This window comes from Camelus ferus, chromosome 23 (assembly GCF_009834535.1).
Source record: "Camelus ferus isolate YT-003-E chromosome 23, BCGSAC_Cfer_1.0, whole genome shotgun sequence".
NCBI classification, from domain to species: Eukaryota; Metazoa; Chordata; class Mammalia; order Artiodactyla; family Camelidae; genus Camelus; species Camelus ferus.
Genome location: NC_045718.1, coordinates 19225030 through 19242258, shown reverse-complemented (window position 1 = coordinate 19242258; position 17229 = coordinate 19225030). Strand labels below are relative to the sequence as shown.

Below are 17229 nucleotides of genomic sequence, written 5' to 3'. Positions count from 1 at the left end.
CCGGTTTCTACTTGTTTTTCAGTGTGGCTACTAGAAAACTCAAGACGACATAAGTGGCTCTAGTTCTTCTGGCCTTTTTTTACTGGCTGGTGGTGCTCTAGACCATGGAAATGGTCTGTGCAGAGGTTCAAGGGGTTTGGGGAACTAGAAGTGATTTCTCATTGCTGAGCTTGGGGTTTGGGAGGGAGCTGGTGAGATCTGGAGAGATGGTGGGGCAGCAGCCTGAAGGGTCCAATGAGCCCCTTAAAAGCATCACTGAAGGCAACAGGGGCGATTTTAAGCAGGGGCATGCCTTGAGCAGATCAACGTGCTTTGGGAATTCTCCTCTGGCTTCTTCATGGAAAATGGAATAAGAAGTGGAGGTAAAACTGACAGCAGGAAGACCAGGCAGAAGGTCCTAGCAGTGATCCAGGTAACAGAAGCCAGTGGCTGGGCTTGGGTGTCCCCACAGTGGATGGAGAGAAGTGAGCCATCAGTGAGCACATTTATTACAGACACGGAATCATTTTCACAAGGAACCCTGCAAGAACCAGAGTCTTCAGCGTTCGCCCCTAATAGTCATGGAATCCTCCAATCACAGACTGATGGGGCAGGAAGGGTGCTCGGGAGTCATCTGGGCATTCGTACTTAGGGCTTCTGATAGAATGGAGCTGTTTAATCCCAAACCTGAAGAACCATATAACAGGTAGGTGCTTTGCTCCCTGGGCTGGACCGAGGAGATTTTTCCTCCCAAGGGAGGCTTGTCAAAGCAGCGGCAGCTTGAGTGCATCCCGGGAAGCGGGCCACATAACCCATCAAGCCAGTCTTGCATGCATCTCTAACAGGTGGCTCTGGAGGCTGTTGTCCCACAGAACATCTGGGCCTGGCACTAGGTTCTCTTTCTGCAGAGGTCAGTGCTTTGGCAGATGCTTGGGGATTAGCAGATGCCTATTAAGACTAGCTCCCTGGTCCAGCCCACAGTCTGACATTCTCAGGAATTTGATGCACCTGACTTAGAAAAATCATCCACTGCTTGGCAGCTGTCCTTAACACAGTCTCCCAACTGGTGCCCCCATTGCCAGTCTTGCTCACTGCCCTCAGGCTCGGATTCTTTATCTGTGATGCTGAAATCCAGTTACTTTCCTCCCCTGCCTCAAAATCTCCTGAGATCATCCAAAATGTTTGGTTAAAACCAGAGATCACAGAAAAAGAAGGGAAGACAAAAGAAGAAACAAAGAACACATGTGACAAATAGCAGTTAAAAATGTGGTAGTTAATGATCTAGCCATGTCAATAATCACTTGAATTATAAATGGTCTCCATATAGACAGAGAATGTCAGAGTGGACAAGATAAAAAGCTCCAACTGTATAGAGAGATACGAATAGGTTGGAAGTAAAGGGATGGAGAACCACTGCTTCGGCTCTCGCGAACGGGTATCAGGCATTTGTGATTTTGATGAGTTTATTAGTGTTCCTTTGCATAGGAAGATTTTCAATTCAACCTTTCTGTGAAATGAAAGGACTTACCTCTTACAGGAGTTTAAGTGAGAAAGAAAGGGGCAACCTCACTAGGACTCCTGAAATGGCCAAATGAAATGCCAAGCCTGAATTTGTGGGGCTGTATGAACACTTACAGTTAGTTACTGTGCAGGAGGCACTAGTGGTGGGTGTCCTGTACTCTCCTGACTCTGCCTGAGAAAAGCATTTGCCACCAGAGCTTTGCTCTGAGAGCCAGCCCTTAGGCAGCTCTGATTTTTGTTTATATTGCAAGAAGCCTTCAGGTGGGCCAGAATAAGAAAACATAGGTCAGTTCTCTGTATGGAGCCAAATCAGAGCAGAAGACGAGCAGGAAGAACTTGGCTGCTGGGGGAGAAAGCTCACCTCCACCATTTAGGATTTGGGTCAGTGGAGCTATTTCTGAACAGAACGCTTGTGACTCTGTCTCTCCAGGGCACCAACAATGACATGGAAAGTAAAACATTTCACTGGTTATTTTGTCACTTCTCATATGAAACATTTGATTGATATTTTGGAATGAACTGCTCAGATATTGAGTATTCTGGAATTTTACACATTTATGTCTGAGATTATCAAAATGCACTGAAGAATATTAGTTTTGTGCAATATTAAAAGATGCTCTATGCATCTGTTTGAGTGTGTATGTGTCGTGGGGAGGGAGTGTTGAGAAAGCCAGGTTCTGAAATGCCTTAAACAGAGTGAACAGGTTTCTTTTTTATGAACCTTTAATACAAGCAAAAGCGTAATGGGAGGGAGTCTTGACAGACAAGGTAGGGAACTATACTGTGGTGTGCAATATTTCCCAAATGTATTTGAATAGGGGCTCATTTTTCTCCCCATAGAATGCCTGTATCAGAGGCAAATAACTTCCAATGTGTTGCTTAAACAAAGTAAGGTTTTTATTTTCTTTCAGGTGCACGATATCCAGAAGTAGGCAATCCAGGTGACTGTGACCCCATGATGTCATCTGGGACCCAGGCTCCTCTTATCTCTCTGCTCTTGTATCCTTAGGTTGTTATTTCCATCCTCCAAGTCACTGTACAGTTCCAGATGGCTAATGTTGTTCTGATCATCACATACTTGTTCCAGGTAGAAAGGTGGAGGAAAGGGTGAAGGGCATATAGTATGCTCCCCCTTGATCATCTCCCTTAAGGAGATTTCTTGGAAGTCCCATCCCATAACCTCTATTTGCATCTCATTGGTCACATTTAGCTGCCATGAAAACTTGGAAATGTAGGCCTAGAGCTGGGTACAGTGCTGCTGTAAAAATGAACAAACAGATTTGAAAAGACACATGCACCCCAGTGTTCATACCAACACTATTTACAATAGCCAAGACTTGGAAACAACTTAAACGTCCATCGACAGATGACTGGATAAAGAAACTGTGGTATATTTATACAATGGAATACTACTCAACTATAAAAAAGAATAAAATAATGCCATTTGCAGCAACATAGATGGACTTAAAGATTGTCATACTAAGTGAAGTAAGCCAGATAGAGAAAGAAAAATACCATATGATATCACTTATATGTGGAATCTAAAAAAAATGAGACAAATGAACTTATTTACAAAACAGAAACAGACTTACAAACATAGAAGACAAACCTGTGGTTACCAGGGGGAAGGGGGTGGGGAGCGGAAGGATAAATTGGAAGTTCGAGATTAGTAGATGCAGACTACTATATATAAAATAGATAGACAACAAGCTCCTACTGTATAGCACAGGGAACTATATTCAAGACCTTGTAATAGTCTATAATGAAAAGGAATATGAAAAGGAATATATATATATATGTATAACCGAATCACTATGCTGTACACCAGAAGTTAACACAACATTGTAAACTGACTGTACTTTAATTAAAGAAATGAATAAACAGAAATCTCAATTAAATGAGTCAGGAGGCCAAAAGGGGGCGCTCTTATGTCCTATGATGATAGCTGAGCCAACAGGAAGAAAGATTTCTTGTCTGGCAAAAGCTCAGCCAATGAGAGACTATCACAACTCAGCCAATGAAAAGCCATTTTACTGCAAACTCTCAATTCCTCTAGTAAACTGTTTACTATAGCCCTCACGATTTCCTTTCCCCCTCTATAAAGGAGTTCTCTCCATTTTTGCTGGAGACTCGCATGAGGCTCAGTATGGTTGCAAATCCTGAACTGCATGTCTTTGCTGATTCCAAATAAACCCTCAGTTTTTTTTTTTTTTTTTTTTTTTTTTTTGCTGGAGAAATAGTTGACAGTCTATTTGTTTTAGGTCAACACTGACCTGCCTGAGTTAAATCAGAGTTTTGGTTTTTTTTTTAGTGTTGGGGGGAGGTAATTACGGTTATTTATTTATTTATTTTGGGAGGAGAAATCAGGGAGTGAACTCAGGACCTTGTGCATGCTAAGCATGTGCTCTACCCGCAGACCTATACCCTCCTCACCAACTCAAAGTTTTATAGCCAATGGAAGAAAAAAATGTCAAAGAGGCAAATAGTCTCCATACAAGCATCCAACTGAACTGACCCTCAGGGCTGTCTGGGAAATGCTGGTGTATATTGTTCCCCCACTGGGCTCCACTGTTTTGTCTTATCCACATGCTCCGCAGTCTTGTTTTCTCTCTCTGTCTGTGTCTTTGTCTTTCTCTCACATACATACATGTACATGGAAATATACATGTGTTTACACATATGTCAGATTATGCATAGAATATAAATGACTAACAGAATGTTAAAAGAAGAAGAAAAGAAGGTCATTTAGAAATTATCTAGCTCAGTGGTTCTCAACCCTGGCTGCACACTTAGAATCATTTGAGAGAACTTATAAAAATATTTATGCCTGAATCCCACCAGTTTGAATCATAATTTTGGGGGATAATGCCCAAATATTCATCTTTTTTTCTAAAGCTTCCTATTTGATTCTAATTTGCAGCCAGGGTTGAAAGTATGTGGTCTAGACCAAATTTATCATTTTATAGGAAAATTATCTGTGAAATTATTTCTTTCATGTCTGTTTCCCCCATTGTGAGATTGGGAATAGTGTCTTTTGTGTTATCACTATATTCATCCCCAGAGCTTAGCACAGCACTGGCACAATGTTAAATGAATGAATGAATGAATGTGTGAATTGGCCATCCAGGTCTTAGAGAAAGGAAGTTCCTCATTCAAAGTCACACAGCAAATACACACACAGCAGAACCAGGATTAGAACCTTTGTCTCTTGACTCTGTGTTCGGGTCTCCTTCAATTATCCATCCCATGACTTCCATAGTCAGAAAGTCAGACCTTGGAAGATTTTACTCCAGAGCTGACAGACGTGCTGCTGTGTTCCTGCAAGGGCTCATTGTATGCTGTGTGATCATTTGCGAATCTCAGGTTAAAACTGTATCTTATTTCTTCAAGCATCACCTAGCCACACACCTCGCCTGGCTCACCGTAAATAACTGAGGATAACTATTAACAGGGAAAAATGAAAGGAAGAAAGAAGAAGCCCATGCAAATCCAGGCCTCTGGCATACCGTAACTTCCCTTCAGGGTCTTTCTTGTCAAAGGCCGCTTCGCTGTCTTCAGCCTTCCCTGCCTATGCCTTAAACTTGGATTCTATGTGGTCTCTAGCCAACTGCTCAGTTTTAATTACCTGCCTGGTTGGAAAGTCTTGAAAGCAAATTCACAGCAAGGTGTTAATGATTGATAAGGTTGATGGCATACACTTTCTTGGGATCTTTGCACATCAACCAGGGACAGCGTCCTGACTCAAAAGAAGGAAAGTGTAATCGGGAAATTTGAGGTGTAAGAGAACAGAACCCAGGAGGGTCAGCCTGGTGGCCTTCCTAGAGGGATATAAGCACAGCGTGACACCTGTCATATAGCAGGCGGCTAGATGTTTGTCTTTGACTAGGGCATCTGGAAGGCACCCCTCGGGGTCAAGTTCCCACGTCTGCCTTAGAGTTCTACTTTGATCGTGGGGTTCTCACTCAGCCACATCATGAATGGTAGACACCAGAGACTTCCCTGGATGCTGTGGGGGCTTGGCCACTGGGGCTCAGACCCATTTTGGTCAAGGAGGAAGGGAACGCATATTTAGTGCGCGAGGCAGAGTGCTTAATAAATGTTAACTCTCTTCCTTCTCTCAGCAGGCTTTGCTCAGCCAGCAGCCCCAGAGGGAACAATTAGATTGTTTATCCAAACCTCAGCCACTTTGCTATGTAATTGATTTTTCATTGAGTGTATTTAGGAAATGGTTATTTACATGAATACAGGCACACCAGGGACATGGCAGCGTCTGATCATAGAAAATGGGAGGGAATCTAGATCAAAGTGTGGAATCCAGTGGGAGGGACGGTGGGCTTTGGAGGCAGACAACCTAGGCTGAGAGTCTGACTGTTGCTGACTGTGTGTATTGGACAAATTATTAACCCTCTGAGCCTTGGTCTCCTCATTTGAAAAGGGGGGTAAATTTATTTTCTGTGAGGATTAGATTAATAATGCTTATAAAATGCTGAGAGCTAGACCTGTTACGTCCTATATGCTCAATGGGCTGTTGCTACTGTTACTATTATTACACTGTTATTACTGTTAGTTTCCATGCCAGGGAAGCTTCTGAGCCCTTCACTTGGCTTACCTGTCCCTAACCATATCTCAGCACTTGGCTTAAGTCTCACCCCTTCGCCAAAGCCCTTGCTGACATCTCTGGTCCTTATCCAGCTACCCCCATCTTCCATGAACATTTATGAGATTCAGTCTGTAGCATCATATTTTAAAATTTAGTTACAAGCAACAGCATTTTCTTTTTTCCCTGTCTAAGCCAGAGGTTGGCAAACTGCAACCCACAAGCCAAATCTGGTCTTTGGTTTTGTTGGAGTGAGAACTAGAACAGTTTTCACATTTCTAAATGATTGAAAAAGAGTCAAAAGAAGGCTAATATTTTGTGATGCACAAAAATTGTAGGAGATTCAAAGACTGCGTGTCCATGAAAAGAGTTTTATCAGAAGACAGCCTCACCCATTCATTTGCATAGCCTCTCTGGCTGGTTTTGGGCTACAGTGGCAAAACTGAGTCATTGCAAGAGACTGTAGGACCCACAAAGCCAAAAATATTTAGGATCTGTCCCTTTATAGGAGTGTTTGCTAAGCCCTCGACTATAAGCTTCTAACAGGCAGGCAGGGTGTGCTAGTCTTGTCTGAATTCCATGGCACGTGGCAGAATGCTAGTCCCAAAGCCAGAGCTGGATAAATCCTATGCATTGCTGATGGCAACAAATCACTCTTGCCACAGGGGGTCCATATATAGTCGGTCGTCCCTCTGCTCCTGCTGTTGGGGTGAGGATGGAAGATTATTGTACAGCAGGGGTGTGTGATGGAGTGTTTCCCTCATGGATTTGAGGTCTTTAAAGGCAGAGAGACCAGTTCTGATTGCCGTGCCAAGAGAAGCACCAATATGCACCTTGCACTGTGCTATGTCCTTTGTATGCTGTATCTCATTTAACGCTCATTCATTTATTCAACAAACATTTATCAAGTGCCTTCCATGGGCCTGGCACTGTTCTAGGCACTGGAAATGCAGCTGGGAGGCAAAACAGATGACACATGTTTTCTCTTGTTGTGTTTCTGTGTTGGACTGGGCAGGCATTCTAAAACAGTAAATGAGCACAATGTGCTGAAATGTATTGTATGTTAGATGGGATTAAATGACAATGGGAAAAATAAAGCAGACATGGGAGAGGGTACGTGCTGGCTCTTTAGTTCAGGTAGGGGAGAGTGTGTACATTTTAAATAGGGAGGTCAGAGGAAGGCTCTCTGAAAAAGGTGTTTTGAGCAAGACTGAGAGTGTGAATCCTGTGGCTATTTGGCAAGAGGGATAATATAGTTGACCATCAAATAACAGGGGTTTGAACTGCACGGGTCCACTTATATGCAGATCTTTTCAGTAGTATGTCCTACAGTACTACAGAATCCGAGGATGGCTGAGTCCACACATGCTGAACTGTGGATACAGAGGAGCCACAGATACAGAGGAAGAATCAAGAGATAGGGAGGAACCCTACAGACAAAGCACTGACTGTAAGTTATACTCGGATTTTTGACGGCATGACGTTTGGTGCCCTTAACTCCTTTCTTGTTCAAGGGTCAACTTTTTGGCAAGTGGGCAGCAAGTGCAAAGGTCCTGTGGCAAGAGAGGACTTGGTGTTCAAGAAATAGCCTTGAGGGGAAGGGTGTGGTAGAGTGTGTGCTTAGCATGCATGAGATCTGAGGTTCTAAACCCCAGTATCTCTATTTAAATAAATAAACCTAATTACTGCCCCCCCCCAAACTTTAAAAATAGCAGAGGCTGGAGTGAGGAGAGGGAAAAGAAAGTAGGAGAAGGTGGAGAAATTAGGGGGTTAAGGGAAGAGAGGAAGGAGACCAGTCGTGGAAAGATTTCTGTGTCCCTGAGAGGGCTTAAACTTTCCTCCTGGGATGAGAAGTCACTGAAGGTTTTGAACCCAGTACTGAGGATATCTGATTTTTACTTGAAACAATAGCTGTATGAGGCAGGTGTTTCTTGTTTTCATTCTGCAGATAAGAAAATTGAAATTCGGAAAGGCCAGGTGGTGCATGTTTATACAACCAGTTAGAGGCAGAGGTGGCATCCGAACGTAGGCTTCGCCAGATTCCACTGCCCTCCCTGCCTGCCTGGCTGGCACCGAGCAGAGCCCCAGCAATCATCCATTAAGTGATTTCAGAGTAACTTCTGGGACTTGGGTTGTGGAATGAGCCGCACAGCCCCTCACACTGCCCCTCGGCTCAGCTCTGCCTTGGTGCTGGGGACAGCTAGGAACACGGTCTAAGCGCTGGCCAGTGGGCCCTCCTGTCTTCCTTAAATTTGTGCCAGCCGGGCAGTGGCCTGATGACAAATGTTAATTAAAGTACGAGGGAACGACTTAATTAGCTCCTAATCCTCACGTGCTGCCAATTAAACACCTTGGTGACGAGTTTACTCTGGAGCTTAATTAGGTGTTTCTAAATAAATCTCACCCCGTGCCACCACCTGTCAGCTTAGGAGCCAAATCTCTTGGATGTCCCCTCTCTTACTTGGGAAGGAGTAGGACGGCTGGTTTGGGTGGAGAAGCGAAAACAGGTACTGGCATCTCTCAAGATTATTTCGAGTTCCATTGTGGATTTTAAACTTGGTGAAAATCACTGGGCAAGTAGGAGCTCATTCCCTGCCTGTGCTACCTCCAGACCTCTGGCAACAGGGACCGTTAGCCCTCACACGAGAGAGGAAAACTGTAAAGTGCATCATGACTTTTCCCTCCTGCGGGTACCGTGAAGTCCTCTTTTCAGTCCCAAATGTCTGCTGCCAAAGCACAAATTTATCCTTTTAATAACTGTGAACTGAATTGTTTTGAATGAGGGGCTGGAGTTTAACAGCAACACAGGAGAGAAGACTTTAGACTTTTGCAAACTCAAGATATGTTACCAGAGCCAAGAGATTGCTGGAGATGCCAGACTGTGTCATTGGATGGAGAGATGCTCTGTGGTATTTGGTACTCAGTGACATGGGTTTTGAGTGAAGCGTAGCATTTTCTTAGGAACATTGACAAGCAGACACTTCCCGTGGATGCTGACCAGCTTAGGTGGGTGTGCCTAGAAGTCGACTCAGTGGAGGAATAGGTGAATAAATTGAGAATGCTTAGTCTGGATCCTTGGTAATTCTTGGTATTGAGAACTGGGTAAGGTAGCCATCATTTAGTCTATGAAGAGCTCCCATAGCAGAGGATATAAGCATATTCCATCCTGCTCCAAGGTCAGTGCAAGTGTCCAGGGGTGAATAGTACCATAACCCACGTTTTTAACCATTATATTTAATAGAAGGAAGGGGATGACTTTGCTTGGTTTACAGCTCTCACCACTCTTACCTGCAGTTGGGACCATTTCTTCCCAACTTGAAGACTGACAGTTTTGAAACATGATCCCAGAGTCTCTGATGCTCCTCTCATCAATGGATGGGGTCTTCATGCTTCCTCCTTGAATCTAGGCTCTGTGACTTTTTCATCAATAGAGTATAGGGTAAGTAGCAGTATGCTAGCTTCCACGCTCCAGCATTAAGAAACCGGCAACTTCCACACTGTCTCTCTCGGGTCGCTCATTCTTGGAACCCAGACACCACACTGCAGAGGAAGCCAGCAGGTGCATGGGCAGCCATGCTGAGGTGTTTCCTGCTGACAGCTCCAGCTGAGGTCCCAGCTGATGGCCAGCATCAACCGCCTGACATGTGAGAGTGAGCCTTGAAATTATTCTTTGCCTGGAGCAGAAGTGAACTGTCCTCCCCTTGCCCCGCCCAGATCGCACCTTTGCTTAATAACTGGAACTGAATTGTTCTGAATGAGGGCTGGCGTCAGAAAGACGATTGCTGTTGTTTTCAGCCCTGCATCTGAGACGGCTTGCTTGATAAATGGCTCACAGACAAGGCAGGCTCCCAGCTTTCAGGACCAGCCTTATCTTGAGTGTCAGACAGCTCTGTCCTGCAGTAAGTCAGGTCAGCCTGACCCTGGCTCGCGGCCTGGCATGTAGCCATGATTCAGAACACTTGTTGAATGAATGAGTGACTACATGTTCCAGTAATGAAAACTGAACTGTTGACCCTGTCTTCCTCTAGTGTCCCAGTTCAGTGTTTTTTCTTTTTAAACCTTGATTTTAACAACGATGTCTGTTTTTGAAATACAATCTGAAGGTACTTCAAATCCATAAAAGGACTAAGTGTGGAGCTGCTCTGGGCGATGCGGGGAGAGGGCTCTCAGCGCTGTCAGCCCAGCCTTCTCTCCCCTCCTCACAGGGTCTCTGGGGAAGTTGGTTTTGTGGAGCTCAGGTGGCAAAACCAATGTCCTTGTTTATCTACATGCCGTTTGCCTTTGGTCCCGCTCCTAAGTCTGTCCTGACCGCCTTCCTCCCCCACTGGCAGCGCCAGGCGTTAAAGGAAGCAGAGGAAGTGGTGACAGAGGCGTTACTGCCCACCATGAGCCCTGGTGAGCTTTCTGAGACGTGAGGGTCTAATGTCCCAGCAGATGGAAGGGCCTCCTTTGGGGCCCCTTGAGGCAACAAAAGAGGCCTTCCCTTTGGGAGGAGAGAGACCAGGCTGGCTGTGGTCTGCCTTGCCCTCTGAGGGAGGGGCAGGGGCCAGAGGGGCTCTCCACAGGGGAGGTGATGGTGGCCCCTGGGGAGGGGCAGGAGCACCAGCATCTGAAGCAGACACTGTAGGAGCTGACTCCTGCGGGGAAAGCTGAGCGCTCCCCAGGCCTAGTGGGAGGCACTGAGGTGTGAACACGACTTTAGATGGTGGAACAGGGGCCTGAAGGGACAACGGGGCCACAATCCGCTTTCGCTGGGCCCCCTGGATGTGGAAGGCTGGGCCTGGAAGCTGACTGGGATGGAGACTGAGGAGAAAGAGGAGGGGTGCTGGGAAGTGGGGTTAGAAGGCAGGAGGACATTGGAGACAGACTGAACGAGTAGGCCAGGGCTGAGGGGGCTGCCAGGGGAAGGAGGACTGGAAAGGGCAGGGCCAGGACTCAGGGAAAGGCCGCTGACAAAGAAGCCTGCTCTGTGGAAAGGGTCTGAAGGATCGACCTAGGGAAAGGAGATGCAAGGAGAGCTCCCGTGAAGGGACCAGATTTCTTCGAATGTTCTGTGGGAACTGCTCAGGGTCTTCCTGAACTTTTGGCAGGGGTTGAGGGGTGGGGGTCCTGTGGCTCAGCACTGGGACTTCTTCAGAAACTCAGTGTGACGTAGAGGGAAGGACACTGTCTAGGAGTCAGGAGGTCTGGCTTCTTGTCTGACTTTGCCACTGACAAGTCATTTTGGTTTCCTGGGCCTTTTTATTTCATTACCTATAAAATGAGAAAGTTGATTGCTATTGATTGCTAAATCCTGCTGAGTTCTAGACATTGTAAGATCCCATTCAACAAACATACGTGGGTCAGGCACAGCCCTGGGCACTGGCGATGCAAGTGGACCAGCTGTCCTTCCTTCGGGGGGGCTCACACTCTAGTGGGGAAAATGGACCTTCCTATAGGCAGCCGGGCTGCAGTGTGAAAGGGGGTGGGAGCACTGATTCTAAGGCCTGAGCTAAAAGTTAGGGTGATGTAGGGAAGAGGAGCAAAAAAATTCCAAAAGTGGGAGCTGAAGGAAGAACTGATTGATTTAGAGATCAAACAGGAAGGTTGGGGAGGGTATGTGCAAGGCTTTAAAGCAGAGTGAAGAAGCAAGGCAGGGAGGGCTGTCTGCCTTTGGCCCACTCGGCACCCTGGGCCCGGTGCCTGGACAATGGGCTGTGGGTAGGCTACGCCCCAGGCCCGCCCCTCCAGGGACACGCAGAAGTGCTCAAATCCATTTCATTCCTTTGAAACATATCTTTACTTTCATTTTTAGAAAAAATAGAAAATTTAAGAAAAAAGCAAATGATTCATAAGGTTAGCAACTGGTTAACATAGTGCTTATATCCTAGGTTTCTTTCTCTTTCAACACACACACACACACACACACACAGAGACAACTATATTGGACTATTTTGTGCTTTTCTAACTTGGCAATATAACCAAACATCTCTCCTTGTTGATAAATATAGATTGAGGTCGACAGCAGACCCCAGGACTCCGAGATGGTGGCAGCCGTTCCCGTGAAGGAGAAGAACTCACAGATGTCCAGACAGGGGAGCTGCCACGCAGGACGCTGATGAGGGACTTCACCCGAGAGACACTGTTGGAACGTCTCAAAGACGTGACTGCTGGTGTTACAACAGGTATGTCCATGTAAAGAAGGAGAGTCTCGCTGGGGTTTTTCTGGTCCTGCAAGCTTACATGCTTTCCAGCTACTACCTTTCTCCCAAGGAGCTCAAACATGAGTGGCCACGCAAGTACCACTGAGGAGGGTTCAGTGTGGAGGGTGCCTTGTGCATCCCTGACCTTCTTTGGCACCCCTGAATCCTTTCATATCCTAATTGAGAATTAACACCCAATACAAGATGACTGGTAAAAAAAAAAAAAAAATATATATATATATATATATATATATATATATACACACATATATATGTCAACACCAGCATTTTTAATGGCTTCATAATAATTTTATTATGTGAACATAGCATAAATTATTTAACAATTCCCTATTGTCTGAAGCTTACATTTCTTTCCTGTTTTATGTCACTATTATAAACAATGCTTTAATGAAAATAGTGTTATGCATAGATCTTTGCACACCTACCTAATTATTCCCTCGAATATGATGATTTTACAGCCTCTGATGTATATTACCACGTTGCTTTCAGGAAGATTTGTTCCCACTTACTCCCAATAGCCGTGTATAGATGTCATCTCCCCTTCTCGCCGACTCCAGGCACTGTGATGCTTTTTCATCCCTGCCATCTGGAAAGGAAAAAGGGCAGATCATTGTTTTAAGTCACATTTCTTTTATTACCATCTGGGTTGAACACTGTTTACATTTTTAAATTGTATTTGCATTTCTTCTTTCGTGATTTGCTTTTTCAATATCATTTTGCCATTTCCCCCCTATGGTGTGTATGTATTAGTTTCCTTTTGCTGCCGTAAAAAATTAATACAGACTGGGAGGCTTAAAACAACAGGAATGTATGTTCTCATAGTCCCGGAGGCTAGAAGTCTGAAATCGAAGTGAGCAGCAGCCCTGCTTTTTCTGAAGTCTCAGGAAGAATCCTTCCTTGCCTCTTCCTAGCTTCTGGTGGTTCCCTGCGTGCCTCGGCATTCCTTGGTTTTGTAACTGCATTACTCCAAGTTCTACTGCTGTCTTCCCTCTGTCCTTGTCTGTGTGTCTCCAAACCTTCCTTTCCTTCTAAGGATTAGGACCTACCCTAATCTAGTGTATCTGCAAAGACCCTATCTCCAAAGAAGGCCACATTCACAGGTACTGAGGGGGTCAGGACTTGAGCATATCTTTGGAGTGACCACTGCACTTTGCTTTTTCTCCCCTATTAATTTTTTCCCCCTTAATGGAGGTGCTGGGGACTGAAGCCAGGACCTCGTGCATGCCAAGCACGCACTCTAGCGCTGAGCTATACCCCCACGCCTTCCCCTAGTCATTTGTAACAGCTCTATACTTTACCCTTTAGCTCTTTGACTCACACCTGCCCCTCAGCTCAACCAGAGAAGGACAGAGATTGGACTGGATTTGAGGAAGGTAGGTTTTTATGCCTAGCCACCATGTGAGCCATGAGTCCTGTGCGTCTCCGGAGCTCCTGTGTTAACCGCTTTCTTCCCAGAGAAGCTAAGTGATGGAGAGAGGGAAAGGAGAGCTTATCTTCTGGCACTGCTGTGAGTAACTGCTGGCAGCTCTTCCACGAGCAGGTCTTGAAGCCAGTTGGTTGGATGGATGATGATCAGGATGGGAGAGGCTGAGCCACTAATGGCAGTCTGAATCTTAAATAGGTGAATGAATGACCACTAAGGTTGGGAAGGGAGTCATCTGGCTTCACTGGGGCTTCCAGGGTTTATATGAGGCTGTTTGACTGATACTGGTTTCTTAAAAGTATCCTGTGGCTTTTTTCCTGCTTCTCAAGGACTCAAGCATTTCAGCAGCAGTTTGGCCTTGAATTTAGTTTCCTTGGACGTGAATGGATCATGCTCATCATAAGAAGCCGAACTATTACCAGCTAAGAGGACTCTCTGCTCTCCCTGACATCTGTAAGGTTCTTCCGTAAGGAGGATGGGGACGAACTGGCTCCAATTTCCAGGTGGGTTAAGCCGGAGCAGCTGTAATCTAGTGGCGACTTCCACTGGGGCCCTAAATTCAGATGCCTCCCTTCTGCAACCTCACCTCTGAGGCTCAGCTCTGCAGAGTCAAGAGCAAGACGGGGCTCCAGAGAGGCTCCGGAGTCTCTGAGATTGGAAAGCGCCTTGTTCCAGATGCTGAGGGGCTGGGTACTGTGTACTCAGCCTGCCCCTTCATGGGCCTGGGGCAAGAACCTGTGTGGCCAGCTCAACCTTTATCTTTCCCTGGGGTATCAGGTGGTACCAGGGCCAGAAGCGAGAATAAAGATGAAGAACAGTGCACCATGCCCACCACCGCCAGTTCCTGCTCAGGAAAGAATGTCGGCATCAAGTCACGTGGATTTCAGAGGCAAAGGTGGGCCATGGGAAAAGTGCTGGAGTGGAACATCCCCGAACTTAGGGAAAGTATAGACCTGGGTTTGGAGCCTAGCCCTGCAATTTGCTAGCTGAGTCGCATGAGTTAATCCCCTTGATCTCTTTAAGTTTCAGTTTCTGTTTTGTGAAAGTAAGACCACATTCTGGTAAGTTGCTTATAGAATAAAATAAACTAATGTGTGAGGAGAAAGCCCGTCACAGGGTACGGCACAGAGTAGGTACCAAATGAATGTTAACTTCTTCCTTATAGCATCTTTTCATCCTATATGATATGATTGGGGCAATACCACTGAGTGATTTTCCCTAAAATAATCGCTTCTTCCAGCTAGTTGAAGTTCTATTAATTCCATCCCTTATTCTTTGGGCTAAGGCACCTTTCCTTAAATACACTTTTGAAAGCTTTCTTCCGTCTTCATCTGAGCAGAAGTCTGCCTCTCACAGACTGGCAGGGCCTGTGGGACTTGTTAAGCACAATTCAGATGGGGAGGGTGGAGGAAAGCAGCCTGAGGGTATATCCTGGACTGCAGACAGGAGACAGGAACCCCGGGACAGTCTGGGTGACACATCGCTCTCCCTTGGGAAATGTCCATCACACAGGCCGTCTAATCTCCCTTTGAGGCAAATGGAGACCTGGGGGTTCTGAAGGCTTTGCGTAGAGTGTGAAGATGAGGGTATTACCTGCCTACAGGTGGGGAATATGGGACTGAAGGGGTCAGCTTGGGGAGCAGTTGAACCCCAAATCTAGGCCAGCTACTGAAACAAGTCATCAGTTTGAAAGGGCAAGTCAGAAACGGGGAGAGCAGCTGGAAGACCAAGGGACAGCATCCAGGGAAGCCAGAGGTGAAGGTTCAAAGCCAAGGCGGGTGATGGGGACTGATGTGCCTCAAGACGTTAGTGGCAGAGGTGTTTCCCAAAGTGCCTGCCTCGGACAGGAGCAGTGATGGCCAGGCTAGGATTTTCTCTGCCACCCACCATCCACCTTGAGTTCCCACCTCCCTGATTAGTTCTAACCCCATTTCTGGTCTCTCACTGGGGGTGGGGAAACACGATTACTGAAGCGCAGACTCCAAACCCCAGCTCCTCCTTCCCCCTTTGAAGCGTGAGTGAAGGATCTACTACCACACAGACCAAGGAATGAAGGCCACGTTCATGAGCATTAGATCAACGCTTCCGGAAACCTCTTTACTGCTTTGGAATAGCTGCTTGTGGTATCGCGGGAGCCAAGAGCCTTACATAGAGCAGCTGGGACACTCTGGCTTGGAGGGCTAGCCCCCAGGAGCGTTGTCTCCCACAAGAATCAGTCTTTTGAAGGACTAGGCATTTTCATGACCAGGGGGACTGAGCTACCACAAGGACTACCTTGGTCTTCTTCCCGAGGGGGGTCATAATCCCATAGACTAAGACTCCGGTTCTGTGTATGGGGCCGTAGGCATTATGCTCTGTATGATTGAATGTGTGATTCATTTGACACTGAGAATAAAACCAGGTTGAATAATATGAAAATACAAGCCTCAGAGGATCTGAGAAAAGCCTTGAAATCATTGCCCAGTCATAAATTAACACCCATAACGAGAATGGAAATTTACCCTAAATTTAGGACACTCTGTTTTTATTTTTTTCCACTGAGTTTAAATGCTTTCCATAAATCCTAAATATTTGGGGGCTGTAAAGTTGATTAAACACCTGAAATGTAGTTCCCTGGGACATAAGAAGAAAAATATTAAGTGCTTTTTTAAAGTCCATGAGTGAGGACTGAATTATGGTTTCTTTGAATAGTGAGGCTTGTGCCTCCTCTGCTGAGGTCAAGAGGAAATGAAGAGAAAGAAAATCAATAGGAAAATGACTCTCATGCTTGAATCATTATTTTCTGCTTCCAGCAGGCACCTGCTATTGGTTTGTATAATTAATAGTAAAGTGATTAAAAACATACTAAGCCCTTGAAATAGAGCGTGGGGCAGTAGCCTGAGCAGAAAGATCCTTGCTCCTACATCATTCTGCCTCCTTGATGCTCCTTCCCCCATTATTTCATCCATCTTCGGAGCATGACTCATACCTTAGTGCTGCGATGAAGTTACATATTTATATGGTGATCCATCTTTCAAGAGAGTTTGAGCCTGGCTTTGCAAATGGTCTAGCAGTCCACATCCTATGAGCTCTTCCAACAAATACTGAACTCTGACATCCCTGGTACCCAGGAGCACTGTGTTTGCAGGCCTCCGACTTGCTGTAAATGGGTCCTTGCTTATGGCTTGATGTCCTTGGTCATAAGACAAGAGGTCAAGTCAGTAAGTGTTCCCTGGGCACCAGTTCTCAGCTCCTACCATTTGATGTGTCAGGTAGAGGAGGAGCAGGCTGGCCAGAGGCAGCCAGTGAACCGGGGGCAGAGGCCTCTTGTCCACAGAATTTATTATCTCCATCTTTTGGAGAGGTTAATTAACTCACCCAAGGTTCCAGGCTAGTGAGTGGTAGATTTGTACCCAGGTGTCCTCGATCTTAAGAGAAGGATAAAGTAGGGAATGACAAAGAGGACGACTGCGAAGTTTAGGTGGATTCTGAAGCTGGCCTGCCATTACCAGCGGAGAATTTTTCAT

At 45.8% G+C, this 17229-nt stretch overlaps 1 long non-coding RNA gene across 1 annotated transcript; it reads left to right on the top strand.

Annotated features, from left to right (window-relative positions):
* The first annotated feature begins 10259 nt into the window (after nucleotides 1-10259).
* Nucleotides 10260-16071, top strand: LOC116659213. The gene is made up of 3 exons (XR_004314456.1): nucleotides 10260-10492; nucleotides 12088-12261; nucleotides 14053-16071. It is a non-coding gene; the product is annotated as an uncharacterized LOC116659213 (long non-coding RNA).
* Nucleotides 16072-17229: the final 1158 nt, after the last annotated feature.